Genomic DNA, 7,602 nt, shown 5'->3' with positions numbered 1-7,602 from the left:
GATGTATTGGGTGCGTAGACCAATAAGATCGCAATACATTCTTTTTGACTGGACCCATGTTAAGGAGAAGGCCCCAAAAAATGTTACGTTCGGAAACTTGGAGTGGTTTCCACTGAAAAGGCTGGGCATGGTAGCTTCTTGGATTGGCGGTTACGTATTGTGTGGCATAACGGTTGGTCTCAGCCACAATTAAGTCGTAGAGACCAGCAGTGATCAGGAAAAAAAAATTCTGTCACTGCGGTGGGGCAGGTGAGGGTTTGGCCGGGTGATCAGAAGCCCGCAGGGGGCAGATTAGGGCCTGATCTGATGGATAGGAGTGCTAGGGGGTGACAGGAGGTGATTGATGGGCGTCTCAGGGGGTGATTAGAGGGGAGAATAGATGCAATCAATGCACTGGGGAGGTGATTGGAAGGGGATCTGAAGGTTTGGCCGAGTGATCAGGAGCCCATACGGGGCAAATTCAAATTAGGGCCTGATCTGATGGGTAGTTGTGCTAGGGGGTGACAGGTGGTGACAGGAGGTGATTGATGGGTGTCTCAGGGTGTGATTAGAGGGGGGAATAGATGCAATCAATGCACTGGGGAGGTGATCAGGAAGGGGTCTGAGGGTGTGGGTGGGTAATTGGGTGCATGCAAGGGGCAGATTAGGGTCTGATCTGATGGGTAGCAGTGACAGGTGGTGACAGGGGGTGATTGATGGGTGATCAGTGGGTGATTAGAGGGGAGAACAGATGTAAATAATGCACTGGGGAGGTGATCAGGGGGGGGGGGGGGGTCTGAGGGCGATCTGAGGGTGTGGGCGGGTGTTTGGGTGCCCGCAAGGGGCAGATTAGGCTCTGATCTGATGGGTAGCAGTGACAGGTGGTGACAGGGGGTGACGGGGTGATTGATAGGTGATCAGGGTGTAATTGGAGGGAAGAATAGATGCAAGCAATGCACTGGCGAGGTGATCAGGGGGAAAGGGTGATGTGAGGGTGTGGGTGGGTAATTGGGTGCCCGCAAGGGGCAGATGAGGGTCTGATCTGATGGGTATGATGGGTAGCAGGGACAGGTGGTGACAGGGGGTGATTGATGGGTGATCAGTGGGTGATTAGAGGGGAGAACAGATGTAAATAATGCACTGGGAAGGTGATCGGGGGGGGGTGTCTGAGGGTGATCTGAGGGTGTGGGTGAGTGTTTGGGTGCCCGCAAGGGCAGATCAGGGTCTGATCTGATGGGTAGCAGTGACAGGTGGTGACAGGGGGTGACGGGGTGATTGACAGGTGATCAGGGTGTGATTAGAGGGGAGAATAGATGCAAGTAATGCACTGGCGAGGTGATCAGGGGGGGGGTCTGAGGGCGATCTGAGGGTGTGGGCGGGTAATTAGGTGCCCGCAAGGGGCAGATTAGGGTCTGATCTGATGGGTAGCAGTGACAGGTGGTGACTGGGAGTGATTGATGGGTGATTGACAGGTGATCAGTGGGTGATTACAGGGGAGAATAGATGTATACAGTACATGGGGGGGGGGGGTGATCAGGAGCCCCAAGGGCGCAGTTTAGGACCTAATTTAAAATATAGCGTTGACAGATAGTGACAGGGAGTGATTGATGGGTGATTGGGGGGGGTGAATGGGTGCAAACAGTGGTCTGAGGGGGTGATCGGGGGGGGGGGGGGGGTCTGAGGGGTGCTGTGGGCAATCAAGGGGCAGGGGGGACAGGATCAGTGTGTGTGTGTGTTCACTAGAAGGGCTGCCTCCTGCCCCGGTGGTCCCTCGATCACTGGGACCACCAGGGCAGGAGGCAGCCTGTATAATACACTTTGTTAGCTTAACAAAGTGTATTATACACTTTGCATGCGGCAGATCGGGGGTTAACAACCCACCGGCACTGCTAATTGGCCGGCGGGTTGACGTCGTGGGTGGGCGGAGCCTAATGCCGGTGGATGCACGCGCATCTATGAGCATGATCCCCGGCTACTCAGTGTCCCAGGTACTGCCGCCGAACGCCGTTACGTGGTCTTTGGGGTGCCACTTTGCCGACGCCCATAGGTAGTGGGCGGTCTGCAAGTGGTTAAAGAGGAACTCCAGTGCAAATAATGTAATAAAAAAGTGCTTCATTTTTACAAGAATTATGTATAAATGATTTAGTCAGTGTTTACCCAATGTAAAAGCTTTTAAATCCCTGATTTACATTCTGACATTTATTACATGGTGACATTTTTACTGTTGGCAGGTGATGTAGCTGCTGCATGCTTTTTTGGCAGTTGGAAACAGCTGTAAACAGCTATTTCCCACAATGCAACAACGTTCATAGACAGCAAACTGCCAGGTGTACCACATCCTCACAGTTTCTTGTGGGAGGGGTTTCACCACAATATCAGTTATACAGCACCCCATGATGGTCTGTTTGTGAAAAGGAATAGATTTCTCATGTAAAAGGGGGTATCAGCTACTGACTGGGATAAAGTTCAATTCTTGGTCGGAGATTCTCTTTACAGTGTGGGGTGAGTGGAGGATAGAGGTTTTTCAACCGGAGCTCACAACAGGCACATAGTCCCATTCTTGCCCTCCTCTCCCTGACTATTACCTGTAACGTGTATTGCTACATCTTAATTTGTAGCCCAGATTAGGGCCTGATACCAGTGACCCCCCCCCCCCCCCTTTCTTTTCACACTGTCTGTTTTCTCTCTCCAAAAATGTATCCCTTCTACTACGCATTTGGGCTGCTGTGTGTTTATGGTTTCTTTTTCATGATAACGTCAGCAGCTATATCAGCCTTAGGGATGATCTTTCGGATTCCGCAGAAATGTAGTTTCTGCATTTCCGATCGGAAATTGCATTTCCGCATCAAGATTCAGAAATCGGTAATGCAAGTGCGGTAGGCGGATTTTCGCGGAATTTTCTGCCGACTTTAACATCAATTTTCTCAAAAACTACAAGGTCTTTTTGAAAGATTTTTTTCCTTCTTGCTCCTACTTTTCTGCTTAACATTCCCTGAAAATTTGGTGTTTCTAGCACCTATGGGGGATTTGCCATTAACCTCTAAATTCAGCATCATACCGCATAGCGGTTCCAATGCGGACTTTCACGGTAATTTCAGCAGTTTTTAACATCAATTTTCTCAAAAACTACCAAGTCTTTTTGAAATATTGTTTTTCCTCTTGTTTACACTTTTCTGCTTAACATACCCAGAAAATTTGGTGTTGTAGACCCCACGGGGGCTTTGCTATTAACCACCAAAGTCGGCCGCTGTTGACAGTAATGTAAGATGCAGAAAACTTACATTACCGCTGTGCGGTATGATGCCGACTTTAGAGGTTAATAGTAAAGCCCTCATAGAAACACCAAATTTTCAGGGAATGTTAAGCAGACAAGTGGGAACAAGAAGAAAAAAAAATATTGTAAAAAAGATCTTGTTCTTTTTGAGAAAATCAATGTTAAAGTCAGTGGAAATTACCGCGAAAATCCACATCAAAATGCGGAAATTTTTAGCGGAAAGCGGAATCGGTAGCGGTAATTGGCAATGGCGGAAAGTGGATTTTCGACAGAAATGGAAATTGGCATTTCTGACCATCCCTATTCAGCCCGCCTTTTATATACAGCTTGGTGTGTTTTTACACCCACCAACTTCTTATTTACATTTGTATCTGGTATATTTTACTAATACAATTTAGGGCCAGTTCACACAGGCTTCCGCCCAGCTTCCAGCAACGTCTGGACTGGCGGCGTCTTTTTCGGACTTTCGACAGTGTCCCATTGCAATCAGCGTTTTTCATCAGGAGGACACAAAGACGTGGTGGTAGACGACCCTGGATGCTGCATGTAGCATCCAGGGTCGCCTGAAACGACAGGAAAAATCGGGAACGGAAAGCTGCTTCCATGCAAATGCTGGTAAAAGCCTGACTCACGTGAATGGGATCGTTTAACAACGAGACCTGGATGCCAGCAGTAAACGTCCATCTGAACCGGCCCTTATGCTACTATTGATAAGTTTGTAATTTGGTTGTCCTGATTGCACAGAATGTTGATGAACTGGCCATTTATCTGTGCTCACCATTGTTGTGTGTTTTGCATATTGTACAGGGCTATAGAATGTGTAGGCGCCACAGCGCTTTGAGTCCCCAGGGAGAAAAGCTCTATAAAAATATTATTGTTATTGTTAGTAATTTAAAAAAAAAAGTAATATGGTTCTAAGCATCAATGTTCACTATTCAAAATGTATCTTATTGTACTGTATTTCTCATATATTAAAAATATGGTTCCTTTACAACATGTACCAGGAGGTTCCTAGATTGTAAAGAGTTCCATGTTGCTTAGTTAAGCTTTTAATGGCATATGGGCATCATCCAAAGGGCTCTATATTAAGTAAAGTAGAACAGTTCTCTTGCACTTAATGTGGGAATGGAAATTCTTTGACCTTACTGAGGGGTCACAGACTTTCCAAGCATGTAGGAGATTATTGTTGTGTTATAAATTCTCTTGCTTACTTTCCTATCTCCTGGGAGAGTATTTAAAATGATCCATTCAGGCTCCAGGTCATCCTCCAAGATGACATTCCCTGATGCAAGGTTATGCCCATATATGGCCACCAGAATTCATAAGACTTCCCGTAACTTTAAAAACAGATATTTTATATTGTCTATTTCAGACTATGGGCAATCAAGAAGCACACTTTTTAGTAGACTAACAAAACTAACAGTAGGTTACAGACTTTATACTCAGGATAAGGTAGAAAAGTCTGTCACTAGAGGCTTACTGGGAGTATGAATCAGCTGATAAGGAGTATGGATCAGCAGATTGGGTCTAAATCGGGGACATGTATTCAGACCAACATCCAGAATTTTGTAATAGAAGAAATAGAAGAGTCCTTACTTATACAATCCCTATTATTGTTAGCTGGGTAAGTAGATACAATGGTCAACAGTGGTGGTGAAGGAAAGTGGCCTGAGAGCTGTTTTGTGAGTTTATGGCTTTGTCAGAGGCCTGTGTACTTCACAGGCTATAGACTTTGATAACAAACTACAGTGCAGACCCCACTCATGGCAAGCTTTTACTCAGTAATCTCCTGGTTATGAACTCAAAGTGCCAGAGCTTTAGTCACTAAGGCACACTCAATAGGCCCAAAGTTTCCTCACTGAATAGGTGCAGACTTACTGACCACTGCATGAAAAGCTCACAGTAGCTGATAGAGAATAAATAGACAGAATCTTATACATAGATCTTGCTGAAACGTGTGAGTACCGTACTTTCCGCCGTATAAGACACTCCGGTATATAAGACGCACCTAGGTTTGGAGGGCAAAAACCCGGGGGAAAAATATATATATATATATATATATATATATACTAAACCTGGTGCATCCATATTCCAGGAGCGTCTTATAATGTTCTCCACCAATTGGTGTCCTCCTGTGTCCCCTTCTGTCTCCAGTCTGTCCCCAGGTGTTCCCTTCTGTCCCCTGTGTGTCCCCAGGTGTCCTTCCTTCTGTCCCGTGTGTCTGCGTGTCTCCGCTCCCTCCCCTGTATCTCCCACTTCCCCGTATATGTAGTGGTGGAGTGCAGCGGCATGGCTTAACTAATCCAGCGGCGCCCGCAGGGATCACGACTTCTTCACTTCCGCACTTCTCTCCTTAGTGACCGGCTTGTGCTGACGCGGCCACACGTGGACACAAGGACACGCACTGGAGACAGAAGGGTCGACTATGCAGGGAATACCCAACAAGGCAGCGGGTCAGCGGTTCTATCGGTGGGCATTCGTAAGTCATGGATTCCCAGCCTTTGCCATATAAGACGCAGGGACTTTTTCTCCCTATTTTTGGATGAGAAATAGTGCTTCTTATATGACAGGAAATACGGTAATATCTGCTAGACTGATCTCAGAGCAGGCCATGAACTGAACCCATCAGTACTATAACTATCCTTTGCTCAGTAGTGCATTCTTGTGACACCATATAGTAAACATGAACGAACTACTTGTGTGTAAAATGTTATCTGTACCTGATTAAAATCTTTTTAGTTCTCTCAACTGGTGCACACATCCAATTTTGTTTAGCCAATCACTGACCAATTTTACCACCTCCATGTAGTATGAGGGTTTACCTGTACATTCTGTTCATAGTATCTCAAATCTGTTGGCTCTTATACTACTATGGGTATCATTCATAAAAGTGTTGTCGGTAATGAGAATCAGTGCGGGAAAACCTGAACCCAAAAAAAAAAAAAAGAGAAGGAGCTGGGTCCAAAGGAAGCCACCCTAAGCTTTTAAGAATTTGTCTGCACAGCATTAGTTTATGCTCTATATTCAGAGATGTGCTTTAAAAACGTTTGGGAAACATTGTGGACTTAATTGCCATGAGAGAGAGAGAAGAGAGAGAAAGAGAGAGAAAGAGAGAGAAAGAGAGAAAGAGAGAAAGAGAGAAAGAGAGAGAGAAAGAGAGAGAGAGAGAGAGAGAGAGAGAGAGAGAGAGAGAGAGAGAGAAATATCAGAGCTCAGGGAGTGGAGACAGGAGGGAACACACCATCTTGTCCTCATTGAGGCTGGGTGCACACATAGAAGAAACGCTAGCGTAGCGGCAAACGCTGTGTTTTATGCAGCAATGTTAGTCTATGGGACGCAGAAGAAGCTGCATTGCACTGCGTTTATACAGTATGCGTTTCGCAAACGCTGGTAGTGTTGCATATTATGCCGGATGGCTGCCAAAAGGCACATAATGAATGTGTGTGGTAACGCATATGCATAGCGTTTTGTATCCATTTTTTAATGTGTTTTTTATTAAAAAATAAAGATATCTGATGTGTTTCTGCTTCCTGTTGTCTTCCTAGTGATTTGCCTAAATTTATATTTTAAAAAATGCATACAAAATGCATAAGCGAACCGCAAACGCTTTAAAGCGCACGCAAAATGAATGAAAAATGCATCTGCGTTAAATAAAAAAACACAAATGCAAAACGCACCAAAAACGCAGTAAAAACACAATAGAAAATTGCAAACGGACCATCCTAAAATGCTACTTTTTCACCATATGTCATAGGTGAACCCAGCCTAATATATATAGTCTGTGGGAACAAGACCTTCAGGCCAAGTCCTGGAGCTCCCTCTAGTGTACAGGACACAATACTGCATCTTCTGTACTAATGAAATTCTGAGGCAAGGGAACCTGAAGTAAGAGGAACATGGGATATTTATTTCATTTTAAACAATTCCAGTTGCCTGGCTGTCTTGCTGATCCTCTACTTCTAATACTTTTAGCCATAGACCCTGAACAAGCATTCAAGTCAGGTGTCTGTGACAAAAATCAGACAAGATTAGCCGCATGCATGCTTCTGGAGAGTGATTCAGACCCTACAGACGCCAAAGAGATCAGCAGGACAGCCAGGTAACTGGTATTGTTTAAAAGGAAATAATGAGGCAGCTTTAATTAATGTTCCCTATAAGGGCTAATTTATACTATGAATGCAATTTCATGCATGCGCTGCAATATGCTATATTACATACACTCACCTAAAGGAGTATTAGGAACACCATACTAATAAGGTGTTTGATCCCCTTTCGCCTTCAGAACTGCCTTAATTCTACGTGGCATTGATTCAACAAGGTGCTGAAAGCATTTTTTAGAAATGTTGGCC

Source organism: Hyperolius riggenbachi, chromosome 4, assembly GCF_040937935.1.
Source record: "Hyperolius riggenbachi isolate aHypRig1 chromosome 4, aHypRig1.pri, whole genome shotgun sequence".
Taxonomy (NCBI): domain Eukaryota; kingdom Metazoa; phylum Chordata; class Amphibia; order Anura; family Hyperoliidae; genus Hyperolius; species Hyperolius riggenbachi.
The sequence above is the reverse complement of the archived record's forward strand: the minus strand, read 5'-3'. Positions refer to the sequence as shown.